Below are 21,541 nucleotides of genomic sequence, written 5' to 3' on the forward strand. Positions count from 1 at the left end.
GAAGGGAGGAGATGATAGAAGGATCCATTGGTGTATGATCTTATAAATAAAGCTTACTGTTGTCATTATGGAATCCCAGCTACACTTGCTGGCCTTATTATCCCCGTTTCAAATTACAACTGCATTTTCCACTTATTTAATATGCACTTCAATGCATCACAAGTGCATTAATTTTGGCTTCTGTGCAACACAGACTTCTGAGACTCACAACACCGAAAACAAGACAACACTCTCAATTGACTTTGTCATTAATGTGATTTGAATATTATTTCATGTATGTCCTAAATCCCGACTGAATATAAAAGAAATGAGCACTGAGCAGCAGCATTTCTCACAGTATGTACATCTCAAAGTTGGAAAACATGGAGAATTTTCATTGCAACACAAAAGAAAGAGAATATGCAGAATTTGAGCCACTTGCTGTACATAAGATGATTCAATAAAATAAGAACTGAGCTGGGACATTCAGATGAAGTGACAATCCATTGACAGATTATGGGATAACAGGTAGAGAGAGCCAATGTTCTCACCGTGGAATGATTCTAACCTGGTTAAGGTAGAACCTTCTTGGCTCTCTAGCAAACTTTAGACACAATGTAGATTTGAGTAGTCTCATGCTTTGCAGAATATTTTAGATTATAAGGTAAAACAGCCTGGAGTATAGGTTGATCATTCACGAAATACTTGTCTTAGAAAAACACTTCTCTGTTTGGTGGGGTATTCTTTTGGGATCATTTCCTTATGCTGTTTCTTCAATGGAGTTTTCATTTTTATGTTAGTTTATGTATAGTAGGTAGGATGAAGAAAGATACATAATTGAAGATAAAACCACTGGACTAAAATATCAGTAATTGAACATACTTATGTTTGATTATTATTTACATTATGGAAAGATGCAATTTTAGTACTTTGATAGGAAACTGCATTCAAGCAGTTTTGCCTTGTATAATCTGTAAGTACCTATTAAGACAAAATACTTCTAAAGATACTTATGAGATGTATACATATTTTTCTTGCACGTTACAAATGAAATAATTGCATAACACAGATGTTCAAGAAACTTCTTTTAATGCATTTTTTTCTTTCTTTCACAAGACCCTTAAAAACACTAGATAGCTCATTTCACTATCTTAAAACCCTTCTGTTGTCTATTCAGCTAATACGGGTCATGCTGGACCTTTTGATTAATTGGATCCACGTCTCCCAATGATGTTTGCACCATATACAAGACAGCCATGTCATTGTCATTTAACTCGTGAACCTCTTTAGGACTAAAATGGGTGTGAAAGAATAAAATTCAGTGTACTGTAAGTATTCACAGTAATTCTAGTAGAACTAGCTATCATAACATGTTTATTATATAATGAGCTGGCATGACACAGAAATATATTTTGTGTTTGTATGACTTTTATTTTGAATAGGTTAAACCTGGTGCCACTCCATATATAGAGTGCTTTTGAAAAAAAATAATAAAAAGAAACAAAAAAATAAACAAATGAGTGAATGCAAAATAAGCAACTGTGCCTTTTATACCTGTTGTTATGGTAAAAAAACGGTTGTTGGGTCTGGACAATGAGGGATAATGGGCTATTCCCAACTTTTTTGATCCTGTATATTTATCCATGTTTATTTTCTGAAAATAATAAATAATATATTTAAAAAACTGCCTTCTGACAAACTCAGATAATGGACCAGTCTTAAATATTATTCATTCATCGAACAAAATATGGGCTGCTTTAAAACTCACCAGAAGGTGAATTGTAGAGTAAACACAGGGAGTTATTATCAGGGGTGAAATCAGTCCATTTTGCAAGGTAAAATTTTTGTTTTGTAAGTTTTGATCTTTTTTGTTTTGTTTTGCTTTTAGCTGCTCTTTCATTTTGGTTGTACAATATATGAACTACACTTGTTTTCTGTATACAAGAATCCCAAGTGGACTTTTGCATGCGTTACATATTAGGACACACTTATAAACTGAGTAAACTATAAAAATTCGTGTGTATTAAAATGTCTGTAGCATCTGTCTCAAATCGACTGCTCTTTCTGAATCTCCAGTTACCATTTCTCTAGGAGTTTTTTTTCTTTGTTTTATTTTTTTGTTTTTGGTTTGGTTTGGTTTTGGACTGGCCTATTACCTAAGTTTTGGAAAACAAGAAAGGCATTATTTTTATGGGAGGAGTGACTAGGATAACATTGAGGATGTCTGCCCTGAAAGGTACCCTGGGAAGCTGTGTTATAGGAAACAGTGAGCACGGAGCAGAAGAAGCAATCAAGAATCAAACAGCCATCCTAAAACAAGTCATGAGAAATCAGAAGAACTATGTTCCTTTATGTATACCAATGATCAATAAATTCATGTGTCCTTAAGGGAGGGAAAAGAAAGGCATGAAGCTGATCATGAATAGAGTAAAGCTTGCTAGCTATGACCCAGTGGAGGTATATGTAACATCTGGAGGCGGCATCTTTATTGTTTTTGTTTTTGTTTTTGTTTTCAGGTATCTAGGGTTTACTTTCAGACAAATTTTCCTCCATTTTAAAGCACTTGCATTCAGTGTGGTACGATCTGTTTGTAATGTTAATCATTGACTATTGTTCTGCTACTTGGATGTTGATAGTGAAGCAGAGAACAATTTATCATCGTTTCTTATGAGTCACTATGCACGCAACTATGCTAAACATGGCGAAATGTATTAAACACTTGTCCAACTATTTATGAAATACTTTACATAATTTAATTTGCTTTTGTACAGTTTATGTAAATAAATTGCTTGTCATTTTTTTGTCTCTGCAAATTAAACTATAACATGGTCAAATGGTTTCACACTTGTAAGTGTGCTTCTCTGTTGACAGGTAATTCCGTTCTGACTGGACAAAAGTGCGTGGATGCACACATCAGTTTGTTTTAAGATGGTTGGTTTTCTGTTCAATTAAGATAAACAAGCAAGCTCACATGGTAGTAATTGTTGATTTGAGGGATACCATGCACAACCATCACATTACTTTGCCTGATAGCATGAAACTTGGAGTTCAGTTTTGTTGTTATTTCGGATATGATTGCCTGGCTAGCTTTAAAAATTTTAAATGTACCAAAAATATTATGATGGTGAAAATTGGCTTCTTCCTAAAGTATCCATAGACATCTTACATTTAAGATAAAATTAGTTCCAAGTTATAACTCTCTCTCTATTGGAACTGGTGTTTGTGTCTTCATTTTGCAGTACAAAGAATCAAACTCAGGAGTTACCCATGTTTCTCTTCTTTTAAATTACATTCCCAGCTCAGGAAGTACTTGTTTTTAATCTTAGTCAATGATAAATAATTTTTTGAAAATTTTAAAAATTCATATTACATCATGTGAGAATAAGGGATAATAACTTGAAAAACAACAGAGAATTTTCACTTTATTTTTTTGCCCTATTCCTTTTGATCATTTATTAAATTTCTGGTTTTTTTTTTACCCAAGCATTTTTATTTTATTTTTTAAAATATTTTTTATTGTGAAAAAACTGTACAGAGAGGTTACAATTACATGGGCTAGATAATGAGTACATTTCTTATCAAGCATTGTAGTCTCCTCCTTTGTTTCCCCTTCCCATCCCGTCCCATCCTCCCCCTGCTCCCCCCCACCCAGTCCTCCCCTCTTCCTCTCCTCCCCCCCCACCAAAGTTGAAAAGTTCGTTTTGGACATAATGACTTGTACATCTCATTGTTGCAATGGGTCCACCTGTATCCCTATTTGAACGATTTAAAGCTTTCCCATCTTCTATTTTCATAAGGTGATCCCCTTACTCTAATTGCTACCTTTTTACTTACAAAATGTCAATCTACTCCAGCAACTCTTTTCCCTAATCACTGAAAAGTATCTTTCCTTCCAGCTCAGAGTTAGAAGAGATACACATGTTTTCTATTCTTACTAACAGATTGTGTGAAATGTTTGTCCTATCGCATAACAGTGCTACTCAAACGCCAATGCGCCCACACACACACACACACACACACACACATTTTAAATGACCCTGTCCTGAAATTTCTCTTCCTCTTCCCTCTCTTCTTCCTCTTCCTCTTCTTTTTTTTTTCTCTTCTTCCATTTAAAATTTTCCTTGTATAAGCATAGTTTAAAATTTAGGATGTCACATACTTTCTTGAATTAAATATATCCTTTTAAATTGATCTCAACTGGCAATCTCCCAACTATAAGGAAGGAATTTAGTAAGATGTATGATGATAAAATCTATTCAAAGAAATAACATATTTTATTTTTTTATGGAGATAACAAACATGAATCCATAATTTAATGAAACTGTAAAATGAAATCACTATCTACTCTTCTTTTATATACTGGTGTTAAATTTGTGAAGACCCATATTGTACTTTACTGAGGAATTAAATTGTTACAATAAAATATTTAAAACCAAACCAAACAAAAAAATCCAACAAAGTCAAATCACATAAACACAGAGACACAGTTTAGAAAGAAGATAAACTTGAAAGAGGCCAAGAAAAGTTGCATAGCATTACTTCAAAGTAGCCTGGTGTTTCTCTGCCATTGGTTACAAATGTTCCTTCTTTTCACTTCAGAGCTTGATTTAGTACAATGACCTGTTCACAACAACCTCTGACATTTACAACATCCATTAAAATGTACAAAGTTGTTTTAGAAGATTTATCTCAAAATGTTCCTAATACTTGCAGTACACATGTTGAGACTGTTAAATGGGCTGTTTATGAAAGTGATATTTACATTTATTAATTGTTGATTCATTAGAATTTGAGCCTAAATGTCTATAAATGTTAACCTTTTCACCTGTACCAACTCATGTATCAATCAAACCATTTTGTGTGTTTTAGTGCAGTGATAACCTAAAGAAACTTTCTGCCTTACCTGAATAAAATAGTTTTGGGTCTGAGGACAGTAATTATTCAGACTGGCAGATAATTATCAGCATCTGACATTGTTCAGCATATGTTAGCCATATTTAGAACTTGTTCAGAATTTCTGACAGAAAATTTTAAATCTAAAAAAAATAAAAAGACATAGCCATATATCTTCCTGTGGATATATTGGCTTACTCAATCAGAAAAGGAGGACTTTCCCAGTATCGAAATTGACATAATAATTCAAAAATGACCAAACTGACATTAGTTTCAACAGGTTGATTTCACACACACACACACACACACACACACACACACGTTCTCTACTGAGTTTTGTTTTGATTTTTTTCTGTTTTCAATTTCACAACCCAAAGTTTTTGGCCACATTTTAGAAGTTATTTGCTTTATTTGTCCTCTTTCAAGGGAAACCAGTTTAGAAGGCATAGATATGTTTAGGTGGCTAAGAAAAAGGATTTGCCACTAATTGAGCTGTTCTTTAATGAATATTTACAGGACCAATGACTTCTGCTTATAGGCAACAGAGTAAATAAGTACTAAGATTACTTAGATTTGTTTATTTTTGTCTTATCTTTATCCTCTGCTCTAATACTTGTTTATAAAATACGTGGAGGAAGGTGATTAATTCAGATAAGATAAATTTTCTATGCTGCAAGGAATAAGGAATGCATATGAATGTGAAGATAAATGTAAAGTATAAGAGAGCTAAAAAGGGATTCTGTCTTTAACCCTAAATTTGTTTTACCCTGCTGTTTTTCTGTTGAATGTAAATTTTAATCATTTGTTGAATTTAATATGTGTGGCCCACACAGAAAAAGTTTTGTCTGCTTATTGAACATCTTCTAGGAAGGAGTAGAAGATAGTTAATAGTTTATAAAAGTTAAAATTTGCCCCCGTTTTTTTTTCAGAGGAGGCTAAAAAAATATAGTTCATTTAGACTGTTCAGTGTAATATTTTTCCTTTAATAGTTATTGTCATTCAATGGTTTCATTATCAGAAAGCTCATGGAAACATGCAGGTAGACAATGGAGTAATCCTAGAAAAAACTCTTAGGAATTAGAAGGTTTTGAAAGATGAAGGTGTTCATCAATGTGCCTAATTTTTTTTTAAAAGGTAGTTCATTTAATAACTGAATAAGCAAACTAAAAGATATAAAAAGAAGAAATTTTATTTTGGCAATTTATTTGAAAATGCAGGGGGTGGAAAGGTGGCTCAGAGGTAGAGCGCTAGCCTTGCATGCATGAGGCCCTGGGTTCAATTCCTCAGCACTACATAAGCAAAAAAGAAAAAGCCAGAAGTAGCGCTGTGGCTCAAGTGGTAGAGTGCTAGCCTTGAGCTGAAGAGCTGAGGGACAGTGCCCAGGCCCAGAGTTCAGGCCCACGACCGGACCCCCCCCCCCAAAAAAAAAAAAAAGAAAAAGAGAAAAGAAAATGCATTATAATCCTATAGACTTAGCAGTAACTTGATAAGATCATGTCAGTATTTTCTAAGTATGCTTTATACAGTATTATAAAGAATATTTTTACTGCAGTTTTATGGATTGCTATTAAATTTGACCACATATTTAAACCATTTTATAGTACATTTATATTAAGGAAGTGAACGTTAAAACATACTAGAAAGAAGCAAAGAAATAATGTAGCTAGCGATCTCATTTTATTACCTGCCTCTAAAAAGAAAACAATTATTTGAGTGCTTTTCCAGACCCTACAGTACAGCAGGCGTATACTAAAATAATATTTTTAAACTAGAGTTTGAGCTCCACTAAGATACTCTAGACTTTTAATGTCCACAAGACATTTTCACGTGTTGTGCTTTATTCATACAGCAATCAAGGTCACTACTCAATTGAAATTTGAGTGATCATTCTCAGTAGTAGCTAAATTTGATATTTAACTTTCTGTATCACATCTATTAACTATATAAACAACCACATTTTCTATGGTCTATATGGTTTGGGCATATATTTGTTTATTTGCTTTTTTTGTTTGTTTCCTAGAGTGATCCATATTTTAGTTGCAAGAAACACAAAATCAGAGAATTGTACAAGTAGCAAAATATAGTATATATATATAAATATATATATGATATATAATATTATATATTATATAATATATATATATTATTTGTATAATATAATATACTTGATATATATAAATATATATCAAGTAATATGAATATTTGATATTTGTTTTAATCCATATATGTCTATATATGTATAGATAATGATACAGATATATGTATATATAGATACAGATGTATCAACAAAATTTTCCATAAAAGAAATAGTAAGTTCAAGAATTTAAAGAAAACCAAAGATAAGAAATTTTACCAGTACTTATCAAACTATTATTGTACCTCAGGCCCAAACTCAAGCACTTATGCATATCAGCACTAGATCCTACAAGTCAAAGAAAGATACAGGGTGAAGGTCAGAGAATAGACACTCATTACACGACACTGGCGGGCTTTGGAAAGTCAGCACTTCGGCCTATCTTCAGGGTAAAGATATGAGCCACATGTAAATGGACAGGAAACAGGGACAAGAACCAAAAACTTGGCTTAGAGTCCAAGTTACAGGTTGGGACTGTTTGCTGATTATTTCTGTCTCTGTTTGGGGAAGTGTTCCAGGGAATTTGTTATGGTTGACATCACCAGTAGGTGGTCTGTCTTGAGAAAGCTCTATTGATCCTTAGGAACATTTTCTCAGAGATGTCATTCATCTGTCCTGTCTTCCCCAGGCCCCAAGTTGATTACAAAGCGACTGCAGAGAGAATGACATGGAGCAGACACCTAAAATGGAGGCAGAGATACCAAGTTACCCTCTTGGGTTTAGTTATGATACCAAGTAGTCACTTTTTTTTTTTATCAAAGGCAACTTTTAAGTTCCTTTTCTATGACAACAGAGGAAAAATTTTGAGGTTTTTTTTTGCCTCATTTACACACACACACACACACACACACAAACAAGATTATTTTTAGCTGTGGAAAAGTCAGAAGAACAAGGGTAGATGTGGCTCGTGGATTTTAAAAGACCCTACATTTACCAAAAAGAACTCCAACTGGTTTTATTTTAGAACCCATCACTAAAATTCTTCTTTCACCTCTTTAAAATAAATATGTCCTTATTTGCCTAAAGCACTGCTGGTTTAAAGCTTTTTCCAAAGTTGTCTCCATTTAAAAGCATATGGTGACTGTATTTGTCAGGTTTATTTGTCTGTTAACCAAGTTTATGACTAAATATTATATAGATTTTGATGAACCTCAAAACTGTGAATGGTTGCTTCGGTATGTGTATTAGTCACCTTCATATCTGTGACAAAACAGGAAGAATGATTTATTATACCTCACAGTTTCAGTCCATGGTTAGCAGACTAAGAACTCTGATAAAGCAGAGTCACATAGAAAGAGGGCCTGGTTTAATATAGGTGGCTCACTTTAAGGCAAACAGGAAGCAGAGATAGAAAGGAAGAGGTCAAGAAGAGCACAAAGTATAATATTCTAAGGCATGCCTGCTCTAACCTCCTTCCTTCAACTAGGTTTTGCCTCCGAACATTTCTAACACCTCCAAACAATGTCATCAAATAACAGATCTATCCGTGAATTGCTGCATTGATTAGGTGCATGCTTGGACCTCATGATTCAATCACTACATAATAGCCCATATCCAGACAACTAAGCCATCAATACATAGGATTTTCTCAGATTCAAACTACAATGAGCTTCCACATGGTATCTCCAGTATAATAACTTCTGGAACCTTAATCTGCTGAATAGTATAAATCTTAACTTTGTTGTAGTTAGAGATAGTTAATTTTGTTAAGTTTCTAGAAATAAACTCAAAATAAAACCCACAGCCTATTATAAAAATCTGTACCTAGTCAAAGAACCATTTGATTGTCTCCTTGACTAAAATAAATATAAATTCTCAAAGAGAATACATATTCTTGATATATAGACAATTAAATTAAAAACAAAAGAGCAATTGAGAATGCTAGCATATGTGAAAATTTGCTTCAAAGTTACAGATGCTACTGGCAAAGGGGATGAATAGGAAGAGTTGCACAACTTTAGTCTGAAGAAAATGCCCTATGCTATCTTAAGGACTGAGATACTTCAACAGATGGTTAGTATACTGCCTATTAACTGCTTTCCTTAAATTGTCTGTAACACTCTAGAATCATTTTTTCTCCTCTGCCTTGTTTTTCATTATATGAAAACAAACAGCATAACAGATAACTTAATTCTCTCTCTGTGTTTAGGATTTATATGTACTTCACAGCCAGAATTTTGTTATCCTCCAGTTTAAAGGCTCTAAGTCATCAGAGAAACATTCCCACTTGACAACAAATTGAAGACAGATGATTATAATGATAGTATCACAGGTGGAAAAATAGTCTCCCTTTATTGTAAACAGACCCAACTCTGATGCATTGCCTGGGATTTCAACTAAGATGAAGACACCAAACTCTATCTTAACTCTTTAAAAAGGACAGAACAATATGCAAACAAAGATGTATTTGGACTTAATTTCAACCTGAGACACAAGTCTAAAAAAAGATGACTCAAGACAGTAGATAGGAGCCAAGTTACCCAAAGTTAATTTGGGAATAGCATTTGTATTGATTGTTTTCATCATACTCCTTAGGAAAATTGATGTCTGCACTGCTAGTCACTCATGCTACAATGGTAGAGAATTCACAAGGGTATTACTCCTCCCAAGCAGGTATTAAAATCATGTGGAATTTAATATTGGAGCATATGTGTTTTATTCTATTATTGTCAATCTCTATCAAGGAAGGCTAAAATGCTTGTGTTATCTCCCAAATTATTTGTCAAATATCATTTGATTTTATTTTAACCAATTTGAAGTCTTGCTTATAACTGTGCAAAGCACAGTTAAACTCACAGACTAAGATTCAAATTAGAAGGAACATTTCAGAGATGTCATCTTCTCAAAGATTTGACACCATTTCTCACTGTTCTCTAATTGTTCAGAGAAACTAATTGGGAAAGCTTCCCGTAAAAATGGTGGCTGCCATTTCTGGCTTTCTGCCCTCATTATCACATATATAAGGGGATTGAAATTCAATACCAGATTTCTGAAAATATATGTCTTTGCAGCAAAGTCACCCATTCATATGCCTCCCCTCCTTCTAAAATGTTTAATTTTGTGCTGTTCCTCCAGGAAATATGTATATCATTTACTAACTTAGAGGTAAATACAGAGTATGCAAAAAAACAAAAACAAAAACAAAAAGCAGTGACTATTTAAATCCAGTGAAGAGAAAGATAGGATTGGTTGCTTCTCTTATAGAATTATAAACTAGGTGAGAGGCTAACAAGAGAAAAGAAAATATTGAAACAAACATAAATATGCAGTACTTGCAACTTGGCATCTTTAATGGTAAGGATTTAAATATTCTTTGGAGTGACTTGTGCTGCACCAGTTGGTCTATTGACACCCAAAGTTAAGGATGAGGATAGACAGATGGCACTTAAGAATGAAGAGGTTTTCAGTCAAAATTGACTGCTCATAAAGCCCCAGATTCTGATGGATAAAGAAGTTTGAAGAATTTAAGAAGTTCCAGATGGTTAGATCGTAGAAAAGGAGTGAATACCTAAAAGTTTTAGGGGTAAATGATGAGCAGGTCATTGTAATAAGAATATGAAAAACATTACTTAGTTTTCTTTCCTAATTGCTTTTGTAATTTGTAATATTTTTGTAATTTATCATCTTTAAAAAATGCATTATTTTATGTTTTCTGTTGAAAGGAACTAGAACATTCTTGGACAGTCAAGGTTTTGTAAGCAATATACTTTAGGTTCTACCTTAGCAGTGTATATTTCCTCAGGGAATGGAATGGTTATTTAATATGCTATGCAACCTTAATCTAGACATTATTTTCATTATTGGGGATTAAAAAACCCCAGGGCCTCCCACATGCTAGGCAAACACACTCCTACTGAGCTACATATCTGTTATTTTTTTTAATCCATTTTAAGAGAGGGACTCAGTTGGGCACTGGGGTTCATACCTATAATCTTAGCTACTCAGGAGATGGAGATTTGATGATTGTGGTTCAATGTAGCCTGGACAGGAAAGTCTATGAAACTCTTATAACCATTGAAACTATCAAAAAAAAATTAGCCAAAGTGGAACTATGGCTCAAATGGTAGAGTGCTAGCCTTGAGCAAAAGCAGCTCAAGGACAATGCCCAGGACCTGAGTTCAGGCAAGTAAAGAAAGAAAGGAAGGAAGAAAGGAAGAAAGAAAAGAAAAGAAAGAAACAAAGAAAGAAAGGAACAAAAGGGAGAGAAAGAGAGAGAGAAAAAGAGGGAAAGGAAGGAAGGGAGGGAGGAAGGGAGGAAAGAAAACAGGCCTTCTTCTATTTTGTGCTTAGGCTAGTCTTGAACTTTGGAATCCTACCTTTGCTTCCCATTTAGGCATAATTAAGCTCATCTCTTAATTATCAGTGTGAATAATCATAACTGCTTCTATGCTATTTCAGTTTTACTATTTTTATCTCAACCTTAGTTGTTTTGCCTGCAACAAAAAGAAAATTCTCTTTGAAAGGCTGTCTTGAAAACAATAGGGAAATGGAAAATCTGAGATCAAGAGGCCATTTTGTGCTTTTTAATTTTCCCCCAGTGCTGGGGATTAAACCAAGAGTCTTGGGTAAGCTAAAAAAGTACTATACCCCACCCCACCCCCAGTCTTATTGTTTTATTTTTCTTTTGAGAGGGTTTTACTATTTTCACCAAGGCTGACCTCAAACTTGTGAGCCTTCTGCCTATACCTCTGAGAACCTGAGAATTACAGGTATGTATCAAGCTCAGCCTTGAGTGTCAATTATGATGAACAGGTATGGTATGATATGACAAAATTAGATAGAAAATTTGAGTTTGTAGGTTTATATTATGCTGCTGCCTGTTTTCAGGCCATTCAGCCTCAATCATTTGAGTCCAAGATGAGATGAAACAGAATGAGATGACCTATCACTAGGTAAATCTTCTACTCTTAGAAGCAGAAGGAATCTGTAGTATCACATCCATCATAACCAATCAAAGATACATAACTCTTCTATGCCCAGGGAACAGCAATAATAATGGTTAAATATAAGAAAATACAAAAATTATTCTGGGAATGTGGTAAGGATAATAGGGGATATAAATCTTTTTTTTAAATAAAATTCTTTATTAAACCAGCAATGAAAAATCAAGAAACAAGAAACAAAGAAATGCTACTAATAAGCCAGTGTAGTCTGGGGGGAAAAAACCACAGCAGGTCAGAATGACAGAGTTCTGGTTCTTGTAAATTCATCTGAGTTATTTGCTCTGGAATACTGTTTCCCATGTAGGAATTCCACTGATGTTTTTATTGGCTTTTTTCTTCTCCTCTGTCAGTTTTCTCTTTCTCTCCTTCGCTATCTCAGTAGCTCTATTCTTAACTTTCTCTCCACTATCAGCATCCTTCTCTTTCTCTCCACTGCCAGGTTCCTTTTTTCCTTTCCCTCCAATGCCCGCTTCCATCTCTCCCTTGTCTCTATTGCCAACTCCCTTCTCTCCTTTGTTTCGAAGATTATAAACTGCTATGTTATAACCTTCCCAGTTCTGAGCACTTTCATTGGCAAAAAAGTGTATCCTGGGTGTAAAGATAGTTTTCCTTGGTGTAGCCCTTGGAACAATCCAGTCGCAGCAAAATGCTATAGTTGAAGTCTTCTACAAGACCTTTGAACTTCAAACAGAACGGCCTCTACTTCTCTTCAGCAGTTTCTGATTTAACTTCTTCTGAGTCCAAAATATCTATCTTGAGTTTCTCAAAACTTTTCCGGATCTCAGAGTGGAGCTGGCATCTAAAGTTTCAGGAACTTTGGTTCAGCTGATGAAATCAGCCTGTAATAGACTTCAGCATGTTGCATTGCTCTGATGGCCCAGGCCATCTCAATATCAGGCAGGTCTCGAGAACCACAAGACTCCTTCCAGCCAACTGATACAAATGCGAGGATAGCAATCTTTACCAATCCAAAAGCTAATCCTTTATTAGTGACCTATTTCTTAGGCCCATTTCTCACATCTTTACTATGTATGATTAGCTTTTTCTTACATATCATGTCAACACATCACTATTAATGCGTAGCCACACTTTCCATCAACAAAGTAACTCTCATCTCTCATTCTCTTCTTTTTACTCATGTCACTGTTTTAACCAAGCTTTCTAGCTGTTTCTGTCTCAATGTTCCCATGACTGCTCTTCATTCTAGTTACTTTTTTTCAACTTGCCTTTTATAGTTCCATTTGAGTCATTTTTAATAATATTTCCCAATCAAAAGACACATGCTTTTTACAAAACCTATTCAAAATTTGCCTGGGTTATAAAGCCTAGATTTATTACAGATTCCTTGAACCTATACTGACTATTCTACCTCAAAATCATCTTGTAGTTGAATTACTGATCTAGTGGATAAAAAAAAAATCCATTATCAATTCTCATTTAATAAAGGGAAGAGTTTCTGTTTTAGATTCCACATGTGTTAGCGAGCTTTTGATTGCTAACACAAAATAATTTAAAGAAGTAACCTTTGAAGAAAAATGTTCATTTTGACACAGTTTCCAAAAGCTTTGGTCTCTGATCATTTGGTTCTGTGGCTTTGGGCCTGAGTAAAGAACATATATGATATGGGGACTATGAGAGGGAGGAGGATGGTTTCCTTCATGGTACTTGGGAAGCAAAGAAAGATAAACAAATAGTTCTGATATCTCCTTCAAGATCTGTTTCTAACAGGGTGAAGAAACCCAATAGTGGTACTCAGTATCAGTTGAAATGAACCATATAGCTTGTGGGTAGGGATGGGAGGGAAAAACTGGAAGAGAGGTAGGAACTAGACTCATGACCTGACTTATGAAACGGAAATAGGAGTTTAGGTCTGGCCAGCACCATTTTGGCCAATGATGGATGGTAGGGTCGGGAATCTCCAGTATTCATGCTGGGGTGATGGGCGTGCCGGGATCCCGGGAGGCAAGGGAGGGCTCTTGGCTGATAGGTTACTGAACCTGTCAGTCCAGTGCCTAGGACTGAGAATTTTCTGTGGACCTGCTCCCTGCGTTTCCCCTATTTAGGCCTAGACCAGCAAAGGTGCTATTTGGCCATACCAGGTGTCCTGTGTCCTGTGTCCTCTGTCCTTGCTCATCTCCGGTCGTCATGGCATCCCAGTTCAGCTCTCATCAGAGCTGAATTGGTTTGATAGTAGTGTTTTTGTTCTTTCTTTCATCTCTGGCCTGTTTCCTAGCTGTGTTATGTGTATTTGGGGGGTGCAGGCCTTTGTAACAACTGGCTGCTTGCTAACTGTGTAATAAAAACACCAAAATTTCATCTTCCAAAATGTGGCTTCTGGGATAACTGACCTAACAACAGAAGGGTCTGGCATCTTGTCTTCATGGTGGGGGAGATGAGCCCGAATCCCCGGATGCAGGGATAGGCTTGGCGGATTGGTTACTCAACCTGTCAGTCCAGTGCCTGGTAGTTTCCCGTAATGGCTCCCCCTGACCCGACCCTCTTTAGGCCTGGACCAGCCCATGCCAAGTGTCTTGTGTTCCTGTCCTGTCTCCTGGCTCTTCTCTGGTCACCATGGTATCCCACTTCAGCTCTCCATTGGAGCTGAATTGGACTGCAGGTACTGTTTTGTTCTTCACTCCTCTTTGGCCTTCTTGGCTCTGTTTCCTAACAGTGTTAAATGTGTTTGCTATAGCCGCTGGTCTTTGAGACAGGAGTCCACCATGCAGTCACCGGCCTTTTAATAGACTCCAAGATTCAATGTCAAGATGTGGCCTTTCTGTTTTCTTGCCTTGCACCAAAACAATAATCCTTTAGTATACAACCTTCAGCATATCGCGCGTGTGTGTGTGTGTGTGTGTGTGTGTGTGTGTAGAAGATCTTCATGTTTCAATGACCTAACTTCCTTCTAATTGGCTCTACCTCTTAAAGGTTCCATCATTTCCCAACATCACCATAGACTGGTGGCCAGACAATTAATGCATAGCTTTTTGAGAGATATTTTCAAACGACAGAATTCTTTTCTTGACCCTTAAAGGCTCACCTTCCTCTCTTAAAGCAAATTGCATTCAGTCAGTTTCTTTTAAAAAAACAAAAAACAAAAAACTTTAACTGTTATTGTAAAAGTGATATATACAGGGATCACAGTTACATAAGTCAGGTAGTGAGTACATTCTTGTTTGAACAGTGTCACCCCTTCCTTTATTTCCCCCAGGTTTTCCCTCCTGTCCTGCACACAAATTGTATAGTTCATTTTCAACATGGTGCTTCGTGAGTACCACTATGGAATTTGTTCCCACCATTTCTATGTTCCCCCCATACCTCCTCAAAACAGATAAATTTACCTGCAAAACAAAAGTTACAGAAAACAAAAACAGTAACAAAGGAGGAACTTGCAGTTCATTTTGCTAAACATCACTTTATATCATCATATGCTATTGAGCTTTTGTGAACCTCTCCTAAGAATATCCTCCTTTGGACTCATTGTGAATGTTTAGAGTCCCATAAAACTTATCACATCCAAATGTATTTTTTTGTCGTTTACCATCAATAAACACTCTAGATGATCAAAGTTTTTCTTGTTTCAGCATTCTCAAAAGTCTCACCTCTGATACTCAAGGCAAACACTTAGCTGTGAAGCCTTATAAAAATCCAGGTGGTTTTTTTTTTTTCATTTTGCAGATGGTGAACTTCCCATTCCTCCCATAAGGGAGGAGTTGGGGCTCAGTTAAATAGGATTGAACTAAAGCAACATTAAAGCCTAGTATGTCAAATATTAAATCCTGTAGCTGTCTGGCATCTGGGACATTAAATGGCAGGACGTGAATTCTGGACGGTTCTGCCCTGATGACCTCACCAGCTGTAGTCCACCTAGCCAGGCTCCACTGCTACTCTGATGACCTCCAGCAGCTTCTTCCACATTCTTAGCATATCTCACTTCCTGGGGTTTGTTGACAGTTTAGGATTCACTCTCCTGAGCTTCACAAATCTCCCTCTTAGGGCCTGCTTGAAGAAAATGCTGCTAATTGAAATGAACCCCAACATATGAAAACAAGAGAATTTTGTTGTTGTTTTAATGCAGTGTCCTTTGCTTTTAGCCCCTGTTGTCATTGTTTTTTTTTATTTCAGTGCCCTGTGTCTTATATATATGTTGATCTCATTTGGGGAAGAAAAGGGGAATCACAAAATGGTGGACAAAGAACCAAAGGTGAACCAGTGCAACAGCCATACTCACAAGACACTATGTTGGAAATGAACTTTCCAACTTGAGGGAAAGAGGAGTCAGGAAGGAGGGAAAGTGGAGAAAATGAGGGAAGCAGTAACACTGTTCAACACTGTTCACTTTACTTATGTAACTGTAACCCCTCTATACATTGCCTTTAAAATTAAATTAAATTAAAAAAAAAAGACTCTGACCATGAGCAGATCATCTGACCTCCTAGGTTTTTCTCTGAGCTTCCAATAGCACAACTCATTAGTAATTCTGAGCACCTGTACCTTTGTGGGACACTTCCAAATCATGACATCACTCTTCCTGACAGCAAAATGAATTAATTTATGCATGAGAAATAGGCATTAGATATTCTTTCTTAAATCTAGGTGGGCTTTTCCACTGAAAAGAGCTGAGCTTCAGTGCTTTTCCTTGTCTTTTGCATTCCATAGTGAAATATTTCTTGAATTTAAGTTCTTTGCTATACATCTTGGTATAAGGCTAGAGAAAGGGAAGTATATAAATATGGAGAAAGAGAATGAAAACGTCTCTCGTAATGTTTTTTAATCTATTTTTATACAAATGCTAATGAGAGAATATTGTCACCCAAGACAAGGATTGTTAAAATCTCTATTATGAAATCTTGTCATTGCTTTAGAGGTCTCTAAATTGTATCTCAATACTGAAGGATTTCTAGTGACATTATACGTAGTTGTGGAATAATCCTTAGAAGTATTGAGCATGTTTTCTGCTAAATCATTCAGTATATTTAAATAGTCCCAACAATCACTAACACACAAAGTTTGAGTGACACGTGATTGATTGCTTATTAATAAATGTCTTCTTTCTCCTGTTGTAAAATCTACTATGATTTATAGTAATGCAAAGAGCCAAATATCTAGATAATAATATTCTTCATTGAGACTGTCTTCATTATTAAACATGACATAACTGTATGTATTTTAAAAATTATAATAAAAAGAAAAAATGTAATTCTTACCCATAGCATTGCTTTGGGGACAATGTAATTCAGTACAATGTAAAATGATTGTTTTTTTGTTTTAAACTTCTTTGGGAATGTTATTGATATATATTTTATGCTTTATATCAACAATCAATGTAAAAATTTGTGGTAAATAGCCACTTGCATGCTTAGCTATAGTATTTACTTGTATATTTGACTAAGGAGTTTATAACAAAGAGAAACAATACTCATATGATTGTATACATCTATATGTGAAAAACTAGAAAGGAAGGCCCCATGTGTTGTGCTAAATCTTACTTAGATTTCCTTTCCATATATTATGACACTAGTGATGTGAATTTTAGTTTCTTTGGTAGGAATAGAGATTACTTCTACACAGGGAAAAGGCAGAACCTACTCATTTATCAGAAGCAATCACATTTCCATATATTATGCAATGCTCTTTTGTTGTTGTTGTTGTTGTTGGTAGTGGGGTTTGAACTCTGGGCCTGGGCGCTATCCTTCAGCTCTTCAGCACAAGGTGAATGCTCTACTGTTTGAACTACAGTGCCACTTCCGGTTTTCTAGTGGTTAATTGGAGATAAGAGTCTCACAGACTTTCTTGCCCGGGCTGGCTTTGAACCGTGATCCTCAGATCTCAGCCTTCTGAGTAGCTAGGATTACAGGTGTGAGCCACCAGTGCTCGACAGTATGCAATGCTCTGTTAAGGAGAGATGCATAGTGAACACTGACCTTCATAGCTTGTATGATGAACGATATACAAGGGACACCTCTGAAACCAAAGTTCCCACAGGGTTCCCCTGTTTTCTGGACAATTTTGCATTTATACTAGATTTTTCTTCAGAAACATTTTTTTCCCCAGTTTCTGTTCATTTAGCAAGAACGTGTGTCTGTAATGAGAGAAAGATGTTTAGACATGCGATAATGTGCTTAGTCCTGGGCCTCTCTGCTCAAGTGAATGGCAGGCCAGGTTCAAATTAACATAAAGTAATTTATTACATAGGCATACACTCATACATGGTTTACTATTTGGTACTATTCCAAAGGCTCATTTAACCTTCAGCACATTGCTCTGGGGAAATTATCATGGAGTTTTTAAGTGAGAAAACTGACATGGAACAAGTTGAACAAGTTGCTGGAGGTCACCACCAATTAATTACAAAACTCAAACCTGTGCCTTTGTCCCCCAGATCTTGTGTCCTTCACCACTGTGTCCTACCCCATCATTTATGGGTGAAGTTATATGTGCTGTAATCTTTCAGACATTGAAGCGAATTGACTATTTGTGCAGAACTTTCCAGAAGCTGGAAACAGGCTTTCTAAATCTATAAATGAGCATCTCCTTCAAAAGATATTTCCAATAAATCAGAGGCACCCCACTGCCTTGCATAATCTGTGGCACTTCAGAGGCCAGGGAAACGCAGACTTCAGAGGCTGTCCCCAGTGAGTAGGACGTGCGGCTGCGTAGAAGTGTATCTTTGTAAAGAGCCTTAAATAATTCTGGTAATTCAGTGAGCACAGTTTTTTGGCCTACTTAAAACTACTGGATTTCTGTGAGTTATAAGTTCTACATATGTTTGATTATAATTAATACACTCCCAAACTTCAAGGGCTAAGATTGCTCAAAATTCAAGTTTGAGGGTTTCAAAAATAAATTATAAATAAATGAAGTATTCACTTACTGTAAGTATTCAAGTCAAAGAAGTATGATCCATATATTTAATTTGGAATTGTATAGCTCTGATTTATACATGAAAAAAAATAGGAAGGTTAAACTAATTAAACGGTTGATATGCTTTTCAAAGATTGTTATACTTTACTTTTTACTGAATCCTGTGGGATTTCTTCTGTATTCCTCAAAGTAGGTTTGGTTGGGTTTCAGGACAAAGGAAGAGCGAGCCTCTCTCATTCTGCATCGATTTACATTTATCTATATATGTAAATGACATATATCTATATACTGATATGCTGATTATCTTTCATTTCACTATAGGAAAATGCTCAGAAAACTTTCATCTGTTATGTTAAATACATTGCATGCAATAGCCCCCACATCACCAGGTCTTTATCTTTCACAATACAGAATGTATGACTCAACCTTTTCCCATCCTCCTATTCCTATAGTTTTGCACTGCTTCTGGTAACCACTCCATTCTCATCCCAACTTCTCTGATAATAACCTCACAAATATTCTACATATGAAACCATACAGTACTTGATTTTCTATTCCTGACTTATTTCACATAACATGAAGATCTTCAACTCTATTCATGCTGTCAAAAATGACAGAATATCATTTTTTAATACAAATGACTGAATAGTGTTTAGCTGTATATATGTATATAATATATGTTGTATTACATATACACAATTATACATAATATAGTATATACTCTATATTGTATACATTCATACATGTGTCTATTCACTGGGCCCTGGACATCAGTTGCTAATATTTCTTGATTATTGTGTATAAGGGTTCAATAAATATGAGTGAAGATATCTCTTCTACACATTGATTTTATTTCCTTTAAATATATACCCAATAGTAAGAATGTTTGATGATATGGTAGTTCTGTTTTTGTTATTTTGAAGAAGCTCTGTTACTTACATGCAAGTAACATTGATTACATTTGAACCAGTTCTTTCAAGGGTGCCCTTCCCCCCATTGACATTTTCCTTTTTCCTAAAATATTGCAGTTTTGATTTTCAACTCTAATGATTAGTGAAGATGTGGATTTTTTTCATATATCTCTCTGCCATTTAGAAATATATACTTAGATTGAACTTGTAGTTTCAATTGGGTTAATGGTTTGATATTTAGATCTTGGGGTTACATATATATTCAAATATTTTTTTAATTTTTGATTTTTTTGTAAAGATGTTGTACAGAGGGGTAACACATGAGTAAGGCAATGAATCTTGATCTTTGTTAGAGCTTTGTATGGTCTCTATTTATAACTTGATATTTTATAGACTTTTTTTTGCTGTTCATTTTTTTATATCTTCGTGTGTATGTGTGTGTGTGTTGTGTGTGGTGCTATGGCTTGAACTCAAGTGGTACTAGCTAGGTAATCATTACACTACTTGAGACACTATTTTGCCTTTTATTTTCCAGACAGGGTCTCATGCTTTTTGTTTAGGTCAGCATCAGAAAAAGATGTCCTGTTAATGCCTCCTGTCTAGTTGGAATTACAGGCATGATCTATCATGCCTTGCTTGGTGATGAAATGGGAGGTTTAGATCATTTTTCTTAAATTGTTCTCAAACTACAATCCTTATATCTCCTGAGGATTGTAGAGGGCATTTAAATTTTATGTAGTCTGATTTCTCTACTTTTGATTTTGTTTTTGTGTACGTCTCTGCTGCCAGGTGCTGAAGTAATGTTCCTCTGATTACATCTGGTAGCCTCATTGTTTCAGATATCATATTTAAGCACTTCATTTTGAGTTGATTTTTGGAAGTCGAGAGAGAGGTCAGCATTCAGTTTTCTGCATGTATATACTCAATTTCCCCAGAATTACTTACTAAAAGAGACTCTTCTATCCAAGGGACATGTTTAACATTCTTGTTCAAAATCAGAAGTCTCTTAAGAGTTTGTGTTCAGACTTCCTGTCCTGTTTCAGTGGTCTGTGTGCTTGTGTCTTTGTGACAATGTGGTGTTCTGATTATCACAGCTTTGAAGTATGTTTTGAGGTCCAGATGACAAACATCTTCTGGGTCATTCTTTTGTCCTTATTCTTTCCATGCTTTGGCTATTTGGGATGTTCTTGTGTGTGTGTGATTCCATAAAAATTTTAGGAATGATTTATCTCTATGTGCATAGAATATATTGGGATTTTAACAAGGATTACAATGAATTTACAAATCGCTTTGAGCAGCATGGCCATGTTAATGATATTCTCCCAACTCATGAACATAGGAGGTATTCCTTTTTTCTGTGTCATCTTCAATATTTTCATTAAAATTTCTTAGTTGAAATTGTGATGATCTTTACCTTCTTAAATTCATTAAGTTTAAATTTATTCCTAGATATTTTTGAAGCTTTGTTTAGTGAACTAGACAGATTCTTGATTTTTGTTTCAGATAATTAGCCATTGGCAGAATCACTACCGATGTTTGTATATTGATTTTGTAATCTGCAATATGGTTTAATTTTTGTCCTTTTTTTGTTTGTTTTTTGTACAGCTCCTGGGGTTTAACTCAGGTTAAGGCTGAACCTCTCTTGCTTAAGATTAGCACTCTACCATTTGAGCCACATTGCTTCTCTCCTAGCTTTTTGTTAATCAATTGGAGATAAGAGTCTTAAGAAACTTTCCAGCCAGGCTGGCTTCAAACTGTCGTAAATCTCAGCCGCCTGACTAGTTAGGATTGGCCACCAGTGACCCAATCAATGCCTT

Source organism: Dipodomys ordii, unplaced genomic scaffold, assembly GCF_000151885.1.
Source record: "Dipodomys ordii isolate 6190 unplaced genomic scaffold, Dord_2.0 Scaffold8, whole genome shotgun sequence".
NCBI lineage: Eukaryota > Metazoa > Chordata > Mammalia > Rodentia > Heteromyidae > Dipodomys > Dipodomys ordii.